Below are 20,630 nucleotides of genomic sequence, written 5' to 3'. Positions count from 1 at the left end.
AGGGCAACCAGGATGATCAGGGGTCTGGAAACAAAGCCCTATGAAGAGAGTAAAAGAACTGGGCATGTTTAGCCTGGAGAAGAGAAGATTGAGGGGAGACATGATAGCACTCTTCAAATACTTCAAAGGTTGTCACACAGAGGAGGGCCAGGATCTCTTCTCGATCCTCCCAGAGTGCAGGACACGGAATAATGGGCTCAAGTTAAAGGAAGCCAGATTCCAGCTGGACATCAGGAAAAACTTCCTGACTGTTAGAGCAGTACGACAATGGAATCAGTTGCCTGGTGAGGTTGTGGACTCTCCCACACTAGAGGCCTTCAAGAGGCAGCTGGACAACTATCTGTCAGGGATTCTTTAGGGTGGATTCCTGCATTGAGCAGGGGGTTGGACTCGATGGCCTTGTAGGCCCCTTCCAACTCTGCTATTCTATGACTCTATGATTCTATGAAGACTGAGCCAAAGTAGGAATTGAGCACTTCAGCCTTTTCTTTGCCATCTGTTATCAATTTGCCGACCCTCATTAAGCATTTGAACCACCATTTCTTTCCTCTGTCTTTTACTACTTACGTATCTGAAGAAAGCCTTTTTATTGCTTTTAGCATCCCTCACTAATCTCAGCTCATTCACAGCTTTAGCCTCCCTGATGCCATTTTGGCACTTCTGTGCTACCTTTCTGTACTCTTCTTTTGTAGCCTGGCCTTCCTTCCACTTCCTGTATGTATCCTTTTTTGTTTCAGGTCATCTCTAAGCCTGTTTGTGGAGCTACATTGGTTTCTTCCATTTTCTTCTATCTTTTCTCCTTGTTGTAATTGTTTGTAATTGTGCCTTTAAAATTTCCTTTTTAAAAAACTCCCACCCATCTTGCAGTCCTTTTCTCATTAGGGTCACTTGCCATAGGACCTTACTTATAATAGGTCTGTGTTTATTAAGAATCAGTTTTCCTAAAACCCAGAGAACATGTATGGCTACACTTAGCTTTTGCTTCCTTTAAAATCAAGAATTCAAGTATGACATGGCCACTTTCCCCCAGAGCTCCCGTAACTGCCACCTTATCCACTAAGTCATCCGTATTGGTCAATATCAAGTCAAGGATTGCCGATCCTCTAGTCCTTCCTCCACGTTCTGTAGGAGAAAGTTCACTCACACATGTCAGGAATTTCTTGGAAGGGTCGCTTTTGGCAGTATTTGTTACCCAATAGACATTGGGTAATTGAAGTCCCCCATCACTACTACATTGCACTTCCTTGAAACACTGGCAAATTGCTTTTCAAAAGTTTCTTCCTTGTCTTCTTCTTGATAGGGTGGTCGGTAGTAGACTCCGATTATCATATTCTTTTTATTCCTTGCTCCATTTATTTTAATCCAGACGCTCTCGACGGGGCTCCCATCCTGATCCGCCTGTATTTCTGTGCAGGGATAAGTATTTTAACATATAGTGCAACTCCGCCTCCCTTTCTATTTCTTCTGTTCTTTTTGAACAAATTATAACCTTCAATTGCTATATTCTAGTCATGAGAGTCATCCCACCATGTTTCAGTTATACCTATCAAGCCATATTTGCCTTGATGTATTAAGAGTTCAAGTTCATTCTGTTTGTTTTCCATACTCTGGGCTTTAGTATATAGACATTGAAGACCATGTGCTTTATACTCTGACTTCATTCCTATAATGTTGTGAACACTGTTTTTAGGTGCTTTTGGAGCTGTTCTCTGTATTGTGGTGCATGGGCCTTCATCCATTGTTGCCTCAAAGTTTGCATCTTCTGTCCCCGTAAGATTCAGTTTAAAGCCCTCCTGATGAAGTTCTTCATCCTGTGGCCAAACACATTCTTCCCACCCCTTGTGAGGTCCAACCATCCCTTGCCAGCTGTCCATCTTCCAAGTATTTTATTTATTTATTTATTTATTTATTTAAGGATCTTTATGCCGCCATTCAGCCAAAAAAGGCTCTCACGGCGGCTTACAAAAGTATTTCTTGACAGTCCCTGCCCACAGGCTTACAATCTAAAAGACATGACACAAAAGGAAAGGGGATTGGGAGGGAGGAGGAGGAGGGGGGAAAGGAAAGCAAATTCAGGCACTACAATCTTAGTTGCAAAGTTCAGCAGTTACAGTTGACAACAGGAGGGAGGGGGCTCTCAGCTGGAGCTGGACCCAGGCACAGTGGAGAGGTGCCTGGCTGCTGCTTCCTCCCTCACTGGTGGCCTCTGTAACGCAGTCTATGGTCCCAGAATCCCAGTCTCTCGCGTCTGCACCACCTTTGTAGACAGGCATTCACCCAGAGTAGTCTTCTTTCCCTTTCTAATCCTCTTTAAAGAACTGGGAGGATGGATGAGTAAACGACCTGGGCCCCAATGTTCTTGAGTTTCCTTCCCTGAGCTTCAAAATCCAATGTGATTTCATCGTAGCTCCGCTTGGCAATACAATTTGTTCCCACATGGATGAGAAAAAAAGGGTATGTGTCAGTGGGCTTTAGGAGCTTTGGCAACCCTTCAGTCACATCTTTACCTGGTGAGTCCATGGGTCTTCACAACATTCTTGGTAGGGCTGTGCTCCGCTCTAATTTGGATCCCCGAATCAGGAACAGAGTGACTCGATCCAGACTTGGTAAATTTGGATCCAGATTGGGTCTAGGGATCTTCGGATCGAAGTGAAGTGGTTTGCCTCATTTCAGATCGCTTTGCCTCGATCCGGAGCTCTGGACGCCATTCTGAGCGTTTTTCCCATTGATTTGTATTGGGCAAATAAATGCCTGTAACTTCATAATTTTCAAAGATATAGCCCTGAAAATTACTGAGAGAGATTGCTCATTGGGGGTCATTTGTGTAGATTTTCAGAAATATCCGTTAAGCAGTTTGGTGGCAATTATTATTATTTTTTATGGGTAAGCGGGAGGGGGAAATAAGACTTTTTCAGCATTGATAGACAGCTTCATCTGCCAATTGTGCTGATAAGTGATCACCCCATGTGAAGCATCCTCCAATCCTAATGTTGGAGTGGGGGGACTAAGCCAGAGGCATACAGAGAAACTTTTCTTTCTCTGACTTTGTGGGGTAGGACTTTGTTCAGTGAGGAGTGAAATTTTCTGGAGCTGTGTTTGGAGGAGTTAGTTGGAAATATTTTTAAAAATTCCCCCCAAAATCAGGGCATGATCTGATTTCCTTCAAAGTGGCCATGCCTAAGGTCTTATGTGGAAGCTATCATGGTGCCCAGTTACATGTGAGTAGCTTACAAAATAACAGAAATCACTGCATTTCTGTAAATGGGGGAAATCTTTTTAAAAATCCCCAAAAATCAGGGCATGATCCCATTTCCTTCATAGTGGCCATGACTAAGGATCTATTTAGAAGCTATCATGGTGCCCATTTTCATGTTACTAACTTGAAAACTAAAAAAGTTATAGGCATTTTACATTTGCAATGCAAGTCATGGGGGGGGGGGAACAGAGCTCCAGATCTGGATCCGCAGTGGAGTGGAGGCAGATCGATCTGAAGTGGAGCGGATCCAATCCAAAAGGTGTGGATTGGAATCCAGAGTGGATTGGGGGGTCCGTGCACAGCCCTAATTCTTGGGTTTTAATCCCATGCAACAGGGAGTCTTCCACAATGACTACTCTTCTCTTCTTCTTGGTCAACTGTCTCTTTTTCACCGTTGCACGGGGTCCCCTGTAATTCTTACTCTTCAGGCTGTCCTCCAGTCTCACCCTCCAGTAGCTGAAAGCAGTTACATAACTTTAATGGTTCCACTGGTGCAGAATGTCTTCCAGTTCTTCTGCTCCTAACTGTCACCATTTCACAGGGAGTTTCCTCTTCATTTCCTTTCCTCACCTCAGCATTCCACTTCTGCTTCAGCTTGCTGATGCTCTTCAATCTCTTGTGCTTCTTGTTACTGTTGCCTTTCCACCATTCGATCTAAGGACTCCTCACCTTCTCTTATTCCTTGGAGGGTGAGCACTCACTCTTTCTTACAATAGTGCAACCAGCTTGCACTTGTTGCAGGTATACGCCGTGTTGTTCTCAGACAGGAACACAAACATTGCACACACTTTGCACCACTAGACACTCCTTTCCATCCATATTCTCTATTTCCATATTCTCTATTTCTGTTTTGTCTCTTCCTTTCTGATTGCATTGGAATTGCCTGTGGTTTGTCCTGTCCTCTCTGAAGGTCCACAACAAAGTCCCCTATTATATGACTGTGTCTTACAAGGAGAACATTCTGTTGAGCAGCTCCTTCTTGAACTCCCCTGAGAAACTCCTGTTTGCTCCCCCTGTTCACTTGGTCTGATCACTCTCTCTCTCTCTCTCTGGGACCTGTCTTCCTTTTCTAGCTTCTAGTTCAGCAGGGGAGGCTCCTCTTCTCTGCTTCTGCTCAGCTTGGAGCCAGGAATCAGAATGAGACCCCCTGTCTACTCAGCTGCTGAAAGCAATCAGGCCACATTCCTTCAGGCCCTGCAGCGACTCTCAGGACACGCCCCTTGACTCAGCACTCAGGAGCACATGGCAAGCACACAGCCACTTTGAGTAGGCAGCCTCCTGGATTTACTTGAGGCCGCTTTTCTCCTCCTTGCCTTGGTCTCTTCTTCTACTACACTCTCCCTGACAAACTCCTGCTTGCTCCCCCGTTTGCTCGCTCTGATTGCTTGTTCTCTGGGAGCTGGCTTCTTTTTGTAGTGTCAGGAACGATGTCAGATTGATGAAGATTTGGAACTGCTTCCATTACTATGATTCAGCAAATTACTGTAGATAATTTTCCAATACAGCAACACTGTCCTAGCACAATGACTTTGGCATTTGTCCAAAAATATAACATCTGACAAAAGGGGGGGAAGTGTACAAAGCTATAATGCTGGCTTTGAAGGCCCATCTTTTCAGTCGCTATTAACAATCAGAGAAAGACATTTTGTTGATAAGAAGATCTTTGCAGACATCTTCCTACATGTTAGATATGAGATATATTCTTTTGATAAGAACAGTTTTGTATGAATGTAACAAAATATCATTTACAGGGCACTTTGCCCTCTTATCATAAATTTGAAGAATGCTTTAAACAATTTATGTATGTACATAGGCCTCTGTGTCAATATGTCAATCTAATTTTACAATAAGAATATATTTTTCTTACATGTTCTCCTACCATGTTTTAAAGTATGTATTTTAAATGTTTTCAGCCCCTTGAAGAAGGCCTTGAAAAGGTACAGGCCAAAACGCGTCGGGCTTTACAAACTACAATAAAAAGTTCAGCATTCTGAGAATTCGTTTCTCCCTTCTTTTCACTTCATTGGATGCTTTTCTCCCACTGCTTTTGCAAATTGACGGTCCAGCAGACTAAACAGAGAATGCCAACATGCTTTCTGGCACCCGAAGGCACGCTCAACAGGCAGGCACGCACAGCTGTGTTAAAAGCTGAAGTTCTTCTGCATGGCATCCGCGGGTAGTAATATGGAGCCATCAGCACCCATCAGCTGAAGGGCAAACTAGAGGGCCCACAGGATGTCTGCATATGGAGACTGGCCCAGAGGAGAAGAAGCACCCTGTTGCCAGCTTGTCCACCAGGGGGAGTTCCAAAAAATGGCTGTATCATGACTCCATGCCAACACCCCCGCAAACACATCCAGGAACCTCCCCCTCGCATCCAACAGAGCCTGCAAAATCATGCTATGTAAGTGCTTGTGATTGTAGTATTTGTTGCTCCACGCACGGGATGCAGGATGTGCATGTCCTTAGAGCCCAGCATCCCCACTGCCCGCAGGAAGCCCAGGGCATGGAACCCATGCATGTTCTTCTTCTTGTCCCTCACCCAGATGATGTCATTGAGGTACTACTCATTCAGAACCCTCCTGGTCTCCTGGAAGATTTCACAGACAGTTGACTTGCACACTCCGAAGATGGTGGAAAGGGGCAAGTAGCTCACGTTGAAGGCCTGCATGTACAGCATCATGGGAAACTGGAATATGTGGCCTCATCACAGTGGATTCTATCTGCAGAATCAGGGTGACCTCAGCCACCAGTTTGTCAAACATCATGCAGGACATGTGGAAGCTGCCTTGGAAGTGCTAATTGTCCCAGTCTTCCAAATTCTGCATCTCTGCCCAGATGGCATCGGTCCGAGCAAGCACCCAGCAGCAGATAGTATTGCACTGCTCCAGCAGGTCCTCAGCCATCTTCAGCATCGGGATCCTGTGCAGGACATCCACTGCTGTGCTCCTGGCCACCATCCCTTCAGTCGTGCCAGCTGTGTCTCAGATGGGCAGCAAGGACTGGAGGCAGTCCAGGAGCAGTGGCTGAAGGGCCCCCAGCACCAGCAAACAGGAGATGAGTGGGCAGAAGGGAGCCCAGATGCTGCCGCCTGGTATGGCAGGCATCCTTCTCCTTGTTATCTGCACCATCATTCACCACCTCCAGGATGATGGCTTCCATGGCAGCTGTGGCAACTTGTCTTCTGGCCATTTTCAATGCTTTTTCATGGCCAGGGGGAAGAAAGAGAACAACTGGAGAAGAGTGGTGGGTGTGCCAGCCGAGGGGCAGGCCCCCAGCAAAGAGGAGACCGAGGCAGGGCTGGGGTGGGAGTAGCAAGATCCACAGCATGGGAACAGGGCTCTGTGACCAGATTTTTTTGCCTGCTCCACAGCTGCACAACAGGGGAAGACAGAGGGGGGACTGGAGAGGGAGGCGGTGAGAGGCTCCATGGAGAAGCATGCCACTGAGGGGGGGATGGGAGGGGGGCTGCTGGATCACTCCACTGGGGCTGCTTGAGGAATCAGGGGGGCTTAAAGGTGGCAGCGCCACTCAATGCAATTCAAGCGTCTCAGGCGGTGCTCAATAGCAGGCAGCACATCTTGCACAGATCACAGGTGGTGCTCCAGCTGAAGGTACAGCCTGCTGAGGAAGCCCAGGTGATGCTCAGCCAACTTCACTGTCAAGGTAGGGGAGAGGGGGAGAGAAGGGGAGGGGAGAGGAGCAACAGCAGACCTCAGTGTCAGGGCCTGCTCCCTGTAGATTCCACCCCTCCTAACTGTCCACACACAAAGCTTGTTGCCACAGAAGCCTCTGATGGTGGTGCTGGGCCTGCATCTGCATGCGAAGAGTGGGCTGGGCTCAGTGGGCCCACCCTGACTAAGAGGGTGCTGGCATCTCAAGGGGCTGAAGGCAGAATGAGGGAAACAAGGGGTTCACATGAGACATCTCTGAAAGAAGCAACATTGTTGTGGTATTGGTAGGCAATGCCATCCTTGACCATTCAGCTGTGCTGGAGAGAAGGAGCCACTATGGCAAGGGCAGGACATAGGGGCCACTTGTCAAAATAGGGGGTGGGTGGGCAGAAGGGACTGAGCAGAAGTGGGAAGGGGTCATAGGCTGCCTACTCTGCCTCATGTGGAAGGTTGCCCCCAGGCCCTTGCTCACCCTCCTCATCCAAGCCAAGTGGTATGGTGCAGGGATGCTTTGGCAGGCTTCCAGAGCAGTGGTGGGCAGTACCTTTGCAGGCCTGTATTTTGTATGCTGGACTCCTCAGGAGGCCAGTGCTAAGGCCTGGGTGGCTCCATTTGGTGGTCAATAGCAGCCGTGTGGTCACGCAAGCCTCTTTCGATGATGTCATTGGTGGTGGACATGGCCTTGGTCAGGCCATTGACATGGTTGGGAAGTCCTAGGTACACAGCCTCTCCAGACTCGCTTATGGCCTGAGTGCAGTCCCCCATGGCATCAGTGGCTATGCACATTGCCCACACAATGAGGATGTGCTTCTTGGTGCATCTGGTCTTCTCCTCGGCCATCATGTGAGTGAAAAGGCCGTGAATTCTCCCTCTGGTAGCCTCTGTGGCTATGACCAGGTCCTTTGCCACCTGCAGCTGGTCTGCTTTGCGCTTGTTGCAAAGCCGGGCACACCTCTGCGCCGTTCATCAGTGGGTGGGCTTCTGAAGCAGGGCCTGCATCACCTGCAGCAGCAGCAGGTGGGGGCAGTGGCTCTTCTTTGAGTGCCAGAGGGTCCTGCATTTCTTCCTCCAGCTCCTGCAGAGGGTCAGGAGCTGTGGCTGTCAGCGTAAATGACAGCCACAGCTCCTAGGGCTTCCTCATCGACAGTCTCCCCCTCCATGGCAACAATTTGTTTTTCTCTGTTGATTAAATAATCAAAATAGCATACCGTGAGTTGTGTGTCAGTTGTATTGCAGATGACTTGATAAGCAACGCAATGGACGGTTGCCTAATTATTCAACCGTTGCTTATTGTGTCATCCGAACCTGGCCATTGTTTTTTGGTCTCTTTCACAGGGAGGGTGGAAAATTCAGAGAATTTTCTCCTTGGAGAGGGGGGCAGGGTTTTCACATACTTTTTAAAAGTGTAGCTGGTTGCTGAGGGACCTTCTTCCTATTTTTTAGTGTTTCAAAAAAGGACCCCGTTCCTCCAGCATCTGGATGAGCTCAGCAGTTCTTAGTTCTTAGCCTATTGGAGACCATGTGACCTTGCCCTCTCCAATTAGCATCTAGTAAGCGCTCCTGAAAATGCTGGGGGTGTTTTAAAAAAGAAAAAGAAAGAAAGAAGTCTCCTCAACAAGTGACTACATTTAAAAAGGTATGTGGAAAACTTGTTCCCTCCCCAAGGAGAAAATTCTCTGAAATTCTCATATCTCCCAGCCATTTCTGCCTGAGTTTTGTCCTCCACCCCACCCCCAACCCTCACATACATACAGAATGCGAAAAATAGAATGGTCAAAATTTTTGGCGTAGCACTAAATTCAACAGTTGTCCAGTAAGCTGTTCATACATTAATCTAGCAGTAACATACATACATTTATGATTAGTGGAGCAAAGTCCAGAGAAATCCTGAGAGCCAATTTCTTTGGGTGCCAGTCACAAGCTCCACAACTATCTTACACCAAGCACACTCAGAGGTACGTTTAGCCTGCATTTTTGCTTTCATATAGGGGAAATATATGAGTAATAGCCGTAGCCAATCATTCTTTTAAAGAGAGAAGAAATTCCAATGATGTGTGCTAGGTTTCTCATAATAAGGAATGGCAATCATCTCCTACAAGGTCTCAACCAGGATGATCAGGGGTCTGGAAACAAAGCCCTATGAAGAGAGACTGAAAGAACTGGGCATGTTTAGCCTGAAGAAGAGAAGATTGAGGGGAGACATGATAGCACTCTTCAAATACTTAAAAGGTTGTCACACAGAGGAGGGACAGGATCTCTTCTCGATCCTCCCAGAGTGCAGGACATGGAATAATGGGCTCAAGTTAAAGGAAGCCAGATTCCAGCTGGACATCAGGAAAAACTTCCTGACTGTTAGAGCAGTGCAACAATGGAATCAGTTACCTAGGGAGGTTGTGGCCTCTCCCACACTAGAGGCCTTCAAGAGGCAGCTGGACAAGCATCTGTCGGGGATGCTTTAGGGTGGATTCCTGCATTGAGAAGGGGGTTGGACTCGATGGCCTTGTAGGCCCCTTCCAACTCTGCTATTCTATGATTCTATGATTCTATGGGATAACAATTCATCTTCAGTTCAGCATATAAGCAAACTAACCAAGGACAATTTGAATGGATTTTAAAAGGTGCTACCTGTAAGGGATGGGTGAATGGAACTGGGACTGGCCAGTCTTTTAACGTGTTAATTTTATTGTTATGGTTTATAGGAAAAGGGAGATAAGTGGTCCAGCTGCATGGGGGAGAATGGTGATGCCAGGAACTGCCTGAGGCATGTCCACCCGGCCTTGAGAGACATTAACATCTCAGGCGGAGGTGTGAAAGATCTACGTATGAAAAGCCAATGGGAGGGGGGAAGGAATTGGAGAAAAGAAACTATAAAATATACTTTGTGGGGGGAGTTCAGCGCGGCTGGCTGACTCCAAGGCTGGGTGATGTATGAACTGTAGTTTTAGTTTTCTGGCTTGCTTTTTCTGGGTTCTTATTTATATGCATGTTTTAATAGTTTTTAGTATGCTAATCCCATGTAACCTACCCGGTTCCTGAAATAAATGGTCTTAAACCTCCAAATTGTGAGCTGTGAGTGTCTCTTCTGGGGATCTGTGCTAAATCCAGTCTAAGGGCAAGCTTGGCTGGTGCGTGCTTCCTTTACATGGTGGGCAGCGGTGGGATTCGACACAGATCTGGAGGAACGAGACGCTGGTAGGAAAAGGGAGAGTGACGAAGCATACGTTGAACCCAGATCAAGCAAAGTCGAGTAGGCCAGCCAAGGATGTTTCAGAATCGGGGAGCGGAAGCTCCAGGAGTAGAGTTGTTGGGGGCGACCTCTCAGGAGGGAGCGAAGGGGGAGTCCCGTCCAGCCACTGTCAAGTGGGGGATGCAGGGGACACCCAGCTCTGAGGAGAGGGCCCAGAGGTGACATGCTGCACAGCTCTGGATGCCAGGCGAGGAGCGGGAGAGGCCATGGTTCGAGGTCCAGCCGAAGATTTCATTTCCCATGGTGATGATGGAAGGAGACACCTCGAGTGTGCAAGTCCCGCACCCGCAGGGAACCCCGCTGCTACAGACCCCTCGTCCACAGGGAATGGCGGATGGAAACGGCCCGGGCGCGAGGGCCGAAGGGGAGAGTGAGGAAAGGAAGGTGCAGCGCATGTATACTGAATGCTTGGAGCTGATGTCCCGCCACCTGAGGATCGTGGAGAGGGAGAGAGGGGGAGCGCCGGGATAGCAGTTCGACTGACGGGCTTTCCCGATGTACCAGGAGGGAGATGATGTGGGAGCCTTTCTGGCACTCTTTGAGGATGCGTGCGATGAGCTGGGAGTCTTGGAGAGCCAGAGGATGAGTCTACTGTGGCCACAAGTTACTGGAACTTTGAGAGAAATGATAGTCACCATCCCTCGGGAGTTACGCCACGACTATACACATTTCAAGGCTATAGCCAAAGAGCAGTTTGCCCTCACGGCGGAACATTGCTGGCAAAAGTTTCGACAGCTGACCAGAAACCCCAAGGAGACTTTCGCTGTGTTCGCTACTCATATGATGACGGCTATGGAGGCTTGGATGGATGCGGAGGGGGTTAAAGATCTGAAAGGAACCAATGACCTGGTGGCCAAGGAACAGCTCTATCGGCAGTTCCCCGAAAAGTACGATGCTTGGGTGGGAGAGAAGAACCCCCCAACTCTGATGGAAGCAGCGAAGATGGCAGACTGTCTGCAGGCGTTCGAGCGGAAGGGAGCCAGAGGGACCCCGCGGCCTATGGAGAAGGGCCAGGAGAGACATCCTGGAGGAGTGTCGGTGGAAAAGAAGGTGGTGTGGCCTGGAAAGGAGCGCCGGGAGAAAGGGAGTGCATCAGGCGGCGTGGCGGCGACCGGGCCCCAGGTGTGTGGGGGGTGCTTCTACTGCAAGGAGCCGGGGCACTTGAAGAGAGAGTGTCCCAAGCTGGTGGCCAAGCATGCGGGAGGAAGCGGTGGTCCGGGCGGCGGCAGCCCCACCGGCACCGGCATCCCCGGTGTCTAACTGGAACGATGACAGCGAAGGAGAAGTAGCTGACCTGGAGTGGGAGTACATGCGCACCGAGCCGGCTGGAGTGGCGCAGGCAACGGTGGCCCCAGGGAATCCCGGTTCCACGATGGCTGTCTCCATGTGGTTGGTGACCCCGGCCCAGCTCCAGTGGAGCCGCAGGAAATTCTCTGAGGGCGTGGTGGTCGATGGGAGGCCAGTTTGGGCTCAAAGAGATACCGGCGCGGACCTTAGCAGTGCCCATGTAGATCTGCTTAAGCCAGGACAAAAACTTGTGGGTCGAACCGTAACTGTGACCCCGTATGGGGCACCTCCATTCGAGGCACCGCTGGCTCGAGTGAACATTGAGTACCGGGGGTGGAAGGGGGAGATAGTTATCCTCACGCATACGGAAGGGCCAGCCTTCCTTCTGGGTAACGACTTATGTTTTAAAGTTACCCAGCTCGCGGTGATGACCCGGAGGAAAGCAGCCTAACAGAAGGAAGAACGGGAGGGGGAAGATCTAGCGGGCCCTTTAACGGAACCTTCCAATACCGAACCCTCCAAAGAGGGAAGGGAAGGCAGGAATCCGACCCTGCAGGCTTGGACACGCTGGAGTTTCGCCAAGAGTTGCAGCAGGATCCCACTCTATAGGAGTGTCGGGAGGCGGAGGGTGGCCCGACGGAGGGAAGAGGGAAAGTGGGGATGGCTGTGTTCACTTGGGAATGGGGAGGGCTTTACAGACAGTTCTCGCCCAAAGGAGGAGGGGGGTAGAAAGTAGGGATGTGCTCCGCTCCGATTAGGAGCGTAGAAGCAGTAGCGGATTGGCCTGCTCCGCCTTACCCAGAGGCGGAGTAGGAGCGGACCGCGGACCCCCTAGAAGCAAGGCGAAGAGAAGCGCCCATTTTTCGGAGCTCCGAGTTCAGGCGGAGCGCTCCGGTCGCCATCTTGAAAACATTTCGCCATAGGATTGCATTGCGGCAAATAATCGCGCATAACTACGTTGTTTTTGAAGCTATCATTCTGGAAATTCTTGTGCACAGAGAGTCGTGCATGGGGGTCATTTTGAGACCACTCTCAACTTTCTGCGTTGTCTGGGTCGCGGGCTATATTTTTGTGAAAATCGGATCAACCGCGCGGCTCAAACGGCGTTTTCGGCTTTTCGCCCATAGGATTGCATTGAGGGAAAGAATCGGGGATAACTGGGGGGGGTTTAAGCTATCGTTCTGGAAATTCTTGTGCACAGAGAGTCGTGGATGGGGGTCATTTTGAGACCACTCTCAACTTTCTGCATCGTACGGTTCGCGGGCTATATTTTTGTGAAAATCGGGTCAACCGCGCGGCTCAAACTGCGTTTTCGGCTTATCGCCCATAGGATTGCATTGAGGGAAAGAATCGGGGATAACTGGGGGGGGTTAAGCTATCGTTCTGAAAATTCTTGTGCACAGAGAGTCGTGGATGGGGGTCATTTTGAGACCACTCTCAACTTTCTGCGTCGTACGGGTCGCGGGCTAGACGTTTTTAAAAAATCGGCGGGAAAAATACCTTTTTCAAAGGGCTGAGGGGCAGAGTCAGCTCCCGGTCATGATGATCCCAAAGTTGGAGGAGGGCATAGGCAAAACAGGTAACTTGGGATTCTGGGAAACTTCTCTTTCTTCATCTGAACGGGCTTTTCCCCGTGTTTTTTAACACAGTAGCCCCACCAAATGCACAAACACAACCTGAAATCATATACTAAGCCAAGAATAAGAGATAGAAACACAGCACTGCTCCCCACCCTAACCTTGGGGAACAACTGAATCGATGTGGTGCAAGGGGATGAGCTCCCCTAGGGCATCTCATCGTGGACGTGCCCCCACTCTCTCCTGCACTGGAAGGCCATTAGAGCCTTCCAAAGAGAGTAAAACGGTGGAGCAATGCCTATCATGAGTTGAAGTGAATGGTCACTTTTCAGCGGTGGAACAATGCCTGTTCTGAGTCGAAGTGAGCGTTTTACTTCTTCTCAGAGCTGTGGCTGTCAGTGTCTTGAACTGGCAGCTACTTCCCCCTCCCCCGGGCACGTCCCCCTATTGCTGGTAAAAGACAGATATAGCCTTTTTAAAAAAGTTCTTCTTGTTGTTTATTGAGCAACACTGCTGCTTTTAATTCCACCCCTCCTTTGTTTATTGATTGATTTATTCCATTTTATATGCATTACTGGCTTATCCTTGGCTCACTTCCTTATGCCCCCAGAAATGCCAGCTGCATGCCTGCCTGCCTTCCCTCCCTCCTCCCCTGCCCACCTCGCAGGGATGTTGTGTGTGGGGTGCCCGATTTTCAAAAATTCCCCAAAAATCAGGGGATGATGGGATTGCTTTGAAACTTGGCATGCGTGTGTATATCCCCATGAGGTGTCATGGTGCCAAACATGAGGTTTCTAAATTGAACAGAAAAAAAGTTGTATAATTTTTTAGCTTTCAATGCAAGCCTATGGGGGGGGGGAAACGGAGCTCCGGATCCGGATCCGGAGCTCCGGGCGGAGCGGAGCGGAAGTGGGCGGAGCGGGGTGGGGCGGAGCGGCCCGATCCGGAAAATGGCGGATCTGCAAGTGAAGCGGAGCGGGGGGTCTGTGCACACCCCTAGTAGAAAGGAAACAGCTGGTGGTGCCCCAGTCCTCCAGGGGGAAGGTGTTGGAAGCAGCCCATGAGTTGCTGTGGGGGGGACATTTGGGGATTCGCCGAACGCTGGAACGAGTGAGCCGGGACTTTTACTGGCCCGGGGTCGCCCAAGAGGTACGGGACTTTTGTTCCTCGTGCGACACCTGCCAGCGAGTCGGGTTCCCTAAAGACCATCCAAAGGCCCCCCACAAGCCCTCGCCCATTACCGAGGTACCGTTTGAAAAGATGGGGGTGGATATATTGGGACCCTTTAGCCCAGCCACCCGGTCGGGGGAAAAGTACATCTTGACGCTGGTAGACTATGCCACCCGATACGTGGAAGCAGTGCCCCTCACGGTTATTTCCACCCCGCAACTGGCGAAAGCCATGATGATTATTTTTACCCGAGTGGGGGTCCCCAAGGTGTTGGTCCATGATTTGGGAGGAGGATTTATGTCCCAATTGCTGAAAGAGTTATGGAAGCTAGCCGGAGTACAACAGTGCACCTCTGCAGCCTATCATCATGAGGGAAATGGGCTGGTGGAACGATTCAACCAGACTTTGGGGAGAATGTTGAAAGCATATGCCACTAAACATGCAGCGGATTGGGATCAGGCCCTGCCCTACCTTCTCTTTGCGGCACGGGATGCCAAAAGTGATAGCTTGGGGTTCTCAGCCAACGAATTGGTTTTTGGGCGGGAGCTAAGAGGCCCATTAAAATTATTATGAGAGGGTTGGGAAGGACGAACCGCTCCTACTCCAGTCTCAGTGGTGGCCTATATGCAAAATTTACAAAATTTATTGTGGGAAGTGGGGGAGGCAGCCCAGAAGAATCTGGCTCAGGCTCAGCAAACCCAGAAGAGATGGTACGATAGGATGGCAAGGCAGCGGGTGTTCCAGGAGGGGGATAAGGTGTTAGTGTTGAAACCGCTGAAGCCGGAAAAGCTGGCGGTTCGGTGGGAGGGCCCATTGGTGGTAGAAAAGAAGCTAAATGAAGTCAACTATTTGTTAAGGGACCCCGACCGCCAGCGCCGCGCCAAGGTATATCATGTAAACATGATGAAGCCGTTCCTCGAGCGAGGGGTGCGTGTGTGCCAAGTGGGGAGGGGGGATCCCCTGGACAAGGAGGCAGGGTTAGACATCTTGGCTAACTATCGGGGAAAGGAGGGGCTAGCAGACGTTCAGGTCCCAGAGGAACTGACCCCCCAGCAGAGGAAGCAGTTGAAGCGGTGTTTAGGAAAGTTCGAGGATTTGTTTTCGGGGTTGCCAGGGTGGACGTCGCTGACCACGCATTCCATTGACACAGGAAAGCATCCCCCAATTCAGTCTCTGCCTCATCGGCTGAATGGAAAGCATTTAGAGATAGTGAATAGGGAGATTGAGGAAATGCTGGCCATGGGAGTAATTAAGAAGAGCCAAAGCCCATGGTCTTCGCCTCTTGTGCTCGTGGCTAAAAAGGACGGGTCAGTCCGTTTTTGCGTGGACTTCCGGAAATTAAACAGTGTCTCCACTGTGGCGGCTTACCCCATGCTCCGCACAGATGACCTGATAGAAACACTGGGGAAAGCCAAATTCATCTCCACGCTTGATTTGACCAAGGGATATGGGCAAGTGCCCCTAGATGAGGACGCGGCTTTGAAGTCTGCCTTTTCCACCCCCAGGGGGCACTATCAGTTTACGGTACTTCCGTTCGGGCTCTCGAATGCACTGGGAGGCTTCCAAAAACTTATGGACCAGGTTCTGGAGGGGCAAGGGGGATTTTTTGTGTGTTTACCTGGATGACGTGGCGATGTTCAGTGACACTTGGGAGCAGCACTTATCGCATTTATCCCAAGTGTTAAGCAGGCTATGGGAGGCCGGGTTAACCATGAAGGCCTCCAAGTGACAGTTTGGGAGGGGGGAGGTAACCTATCTGGGCCATAGAGTGGGGCAGGGAGCGTTAAAGCCTATGGAGGCCAAAGTAGAGGCAATCCAGCAATGGCCCATTCCCCAGACTAAGAAACAGGTCCAGTCCTTCCTGGGACTGGCAGGATACTATTGGAAGTTTGTCCCTAATTTTACCTTGACCGAGCTATGCTGAAAGAGACAACCGATACGAGTGCAGTGGACGGAAGTGTGTCAGCGGGCGTTTGAAGGGTTGAAGGGAAAGCTGAAACAGGCCCCAGTCCTCCGAGCGCCTGATTTCGATCGGCCATTCGTGGTTCAAACGGACACCTCGGAGGCGGGTTTCGGAGCGGTACTGCTGCAAGAGGGTGAGGGGGGCATTCATCAGTAAAAAGCTTTTGCCTCGGGAAAGAGCTCTGGCTACCATTGAAAAAGAATGCCTGGCTATAGTTTGGGCAGTGGGGAAACTACGCCCGTACCTGTGGGGGCGCCCGTTTCAGATTCAAACCGATCACTCCCCGCTCTGCTGGCTAGCCTGGGTAAAAAACACCAACCAGAAACTGCTGCGATGGAGCCTGGCCCTACAAGATTTTGATTTTACCATTTCCCACATAAAAGGCAAAGAGAATGTTGTGGCAAATGGACTGTCTCGGAGCTTCAACCGAGAGGGGGGGAGTGGGAATCAAGAGGATAAACCCCTGCCCCTGCATGGGCACAAAAGAGAGAATAAAGCACAGGGGTCAATGTGTAAAAAATTAAATCAAGGTATGGGTAGGATGGAATTTTCTAGAAATTCCATCTTAAGGGGGGAGGTGTAAAGGATGGGTGAATGGAACTGGGACTGGCCTGTCTTTTAACGTGTTAATTTTATTGTTATGGTTCATAGGAAAAGGGAGATAAGCGGTTCAGCTGCATGGGGGAGAATGGTGATGCCAGGAACTGCCTGAGGCATGTCCGCCCGGCCTTGAGAGACATTAACATCTCAGGCGGAGGTGTGAAAGATCTACGTATGAAAAGCCAAGGGGAGGGGAGAAGGAGTTGGAGAAAATAAACTATAAAATATACTTTGTGTGGGGAGTTTTGTGGCTGACTCCAAGGCTGGGTGATGTATGAACTGTAGTTTTAATTTTCTGGCTTGCTTTTTCTGGGTTCTTATATATATGCATGTTTTAATAGTTTTTAGTATGCTATTCCCATGTAACCTACCCGTTTCCTGAAATAAATGGTCTTAAACCTCCAAATTGTGAGCTGTGAGTGTCTCTTCTGGGGATCTGTGCTAAATCCAGTCTAAGGGCCAGCTTTGCTGGTGCGTGCTTCCTTTACTCTACCAATATATGCAACTTTGGCCATTGGTTTCAGATGATTTGCAAACACTGCAGCAATGTGGGAGGAAATTTAATGTGTGTGTTTTTCCTTTATTTTTTAGAGAAGTTGAATGTCCTCTTCACCTTGCATTCTGCACACACACTTGGAGTGTCTTTTTATTATTGCTGTCTTTACATTTATATCCTGACTTTTCTTTGTGGATACTATTTGGAAGGGTTTCCCCCTTTTCCTGTAATGGCAGCCATTTCTTCCTTTCCAATTAATAATAAAAGGTTTATTGATATAACTGATACTGCTTTTCCATCAGCTTAAAGCAGCATAGGATAGACAAAATACCACTCAAATGTCAAAAATGGAATCCTAAAAACAATCACAACAAAACCCAAATGGAAAAACAAGATAACAGCATTCATTGACCTCACAACTCACCCAACTCATATCAAAAGTGAACACAAAAGGAACATTTTGCAAGCCTTCCTTAAAGCCTTGGCTGCCTGAAAAATGACAAAAAGAAATTTAAAAATGTTTGTCACCTCAAAATGTGTTTAGATCCCCTCCACATCTCTTGAGGGGGAGAATTTGATTTGTAATGGGAAGAATAGAACTCTGAAAGGGGAAGAAAAGAACTCTGGCAGCCACCATTTTGTTTATTTGCACTTTGGGAAAATGAAAATGATCACCACAATAATAATAGAAAAAATACTGCCTTCTGCAACTCACTTGAGCTAATATGGGAGACAGCAGTCGAATATCCAGGGGCATTCAGTTTACAGATTAGGCAGATTTTATTCAAGGGGGTGCAGCAATGTTAAATACCGTTTCAAAGAAAAAGCAGTGTTTGAAACTGGCTTGTTTAAGAAAGGATTGTCAGGGATTGTGTAAATGCTGGAATAGAATGGAATAGGCCAAAACAACTCCTTTATTTAAAATATACTGTGCCAAAACAATGGCATGTTTTAGCAAGTGAGCCAAATTAACCAAACTCACCAGTCCCACAGAACTGTATGGGAGTGATACAATCTGCCACCAAACTTCCACAGAAACACCCACTGGTGAATTTGGTCTCTTCCATTCACTTCTACGCTGGTGTTTTACACAGTTTTCCAGTACACGTCATGCTTTGTGCTCTGTAAATATCTACACTTAGCCAGGAGAAAACTTGAATGTCCTCTTCACCTTGCATTCTGCACACACACATGGAGTGTCTTTTTATTATTGGTATCTTTACATTTATATCCTGACTTTTCTTTGTGGATACTATTTGGAAGGGTTTCCCCTTTTCCTGTAATGGCAGCCACCCTCGGCTGTCATTACAGGAAAAGGGGAAACCCTTCTCCCCCATCCCCACCCCACCATGCCCATCAGGGCCTGAAGGGCCTTTTAATACTTGTGTGGCATGGGGAGCATGTGGCTGGGAGAATATCCGAAAAAAGCACCCCAGAAAGAGTGCTCCAACACATGCCCATTGGTACCTCAAAGAGCCTCTTAATGGGCTTGCAGAGAAGAAGGCTTTTCCCTTCTTCTGTAATGATGGATGCCATGTGGAAGGGTCGCAAATCACTCAGACTAATGAATATGTTATACAGATTTCCACTGTTACAGGAAATCAAAGCTACTAACCAATAACTCCACCCAGAAAGTCCTCCCAGAGGGAGGTTCCACATACGGGGATGTAAGAGTTACACACATGCACACACGAAGAAGAGATACAAATCAGTACATGGTGTGATGTTTGGGAGGAGTTCCCACGGGCTGAAGACAAAGAAGCGTACGTAAGTGATCAAATGGACCAATAAAGTCTGAGTACTAACCTCACCAACTTAACCCATAAGCTGCCTTTGCACATGCGTGTTTACTATCTCAATAAATGTTTGATTGCACTTAGAAGCACATATCAACACTACTAACCACATGGTACATCACATGGACCACTGAATGTAAGCTGATGGTGTTGATAACATAAATGTATAAAAACAACCCCTCCATGTTTGAGGGGTGTGACATTGCTTCTGCGTGAGCGACAGTATTCACCCTAACTGCAGTTTAGTAAAATAAGAAAAACCCAAGAAGCCTCTGTCGTCTTTCTACCAAGTGTATACAAATCTGAACACTATGTTGCACTTGGTCTAAGCATATTTGTGTTACAGATTTGGCGAGCTGTCAGCCAGGAGAGAAACCGACCCGTGAGCCAAGGCAATGCCACCAACTGAGCACAGAAGCAGCTGCCAGTTCTCAAAAGTTAGAAACTGTCTGTTGACCCTTGGAGGTGTGGCCTTGGTAGCCCAGCAAACAAAGTTAACAAAAGGAACGGAGAGCTCGGGTTCGTGTGTCTGTGTCTCTGTGTGTGTGCATCTGAAACCGGTTTCCTCGTAACTTGCTTGTTTGAACTTCTCTGAAACGGTACGTACAAACCCATTGCCACGCCCTCACATAGGAAGGAAGCCTTGGGTGGGGGGGGGGTTCCACAAGAGATAGGAAGTCACAGAGTGTAGTACAATAACGCCAGACTTCACTTGGGGGGCCTTGGTCGATAAGATGGAAGTTGCCTACCACGGAGCTTGAATACACTCCCTTAAAGAGTGTTTTGGATCATTTCTGGGCTTTTAGGGGAGGGGGGGGTTAATTTAAAGCGACCTGGGGCCTGTCTACACACAGTCTTCGGGGCGCCTGGAGTGCATCTGCAGTGCGCCCCGAAATCGATGATGTAAGGTACCCTTACGTTCCAAGAAGAGGTGGAGGAGGAGGAGGAGGAGGAGGAGGAGGAGGAGGTCCCGCATCGCCCCGCACGGTGACGGGGTGAAGAGTTGCCGGGCCTGGCGGCTTCGCCGGGGAATCAGCTGTGTCCTTGGCGCCGCCCACCTGCCCGCCGGCCTCCTGTTGCCGGTGAAAGAGCCACCCGGGCCCACCTGCGTCAGAGAGCTCGGCGGAAGAAGCCGCCGCCAGCTTCTTCCACTGAGCTCTATGACCCAGGTGGCTCTTTCGCCGGCAACAGGAGGCCGGCGGGCAGGTGGTCGAAGCCGCCGGGCCTGGCAACTCTTCACCCCATCCCCGCGAGGGGCCATGCGGGACCTCCTCCTCCTCCTCCTCCTCCACCTCTTCTTGGAATGTAAGGGGTACTGTCTACATCATTGATTTCGGGGCGCACTGCAGACGCACTCCAGGCACCCTGAAGACTGTGTGTAGATAGGCCCCTGTACTTGTACAATTGTATGACTTTATACTGTTAGTTTTACCCTACCCAGTGCCTGTTTACCCTACCCTGTGCCTGTTTGCATTCTCTTCCCCTCCTTATTGTTTTATCATGATTTTATTAGAATGTAAGCCTATGCGGCAGGGTCTTGCTATTTACTGTTTTACTCTGTACA

The sequence above is a fragment of the Elgaria multicarinata genome, chromosome 5, assembly GCF_023053635.1.
Source record: "Elgaria multicarinata webbii isolate HBS135686 ecotype San Diego chromosome 5, rElgMul1.1.pri, whole genome shotgun sequence".
NCBI classification, from domain to species: domain Eukaryota; kingdom Metazoa; phylum Chordata; class Lepidosauria; order Squamata; family Anguidae; genus Elgaria; species Elgaria multicarinata.
The sequence above is the reverse complement of the archived record's forward strand: the minus strand, read 5'-3'. Positions refer to the sequence as shown.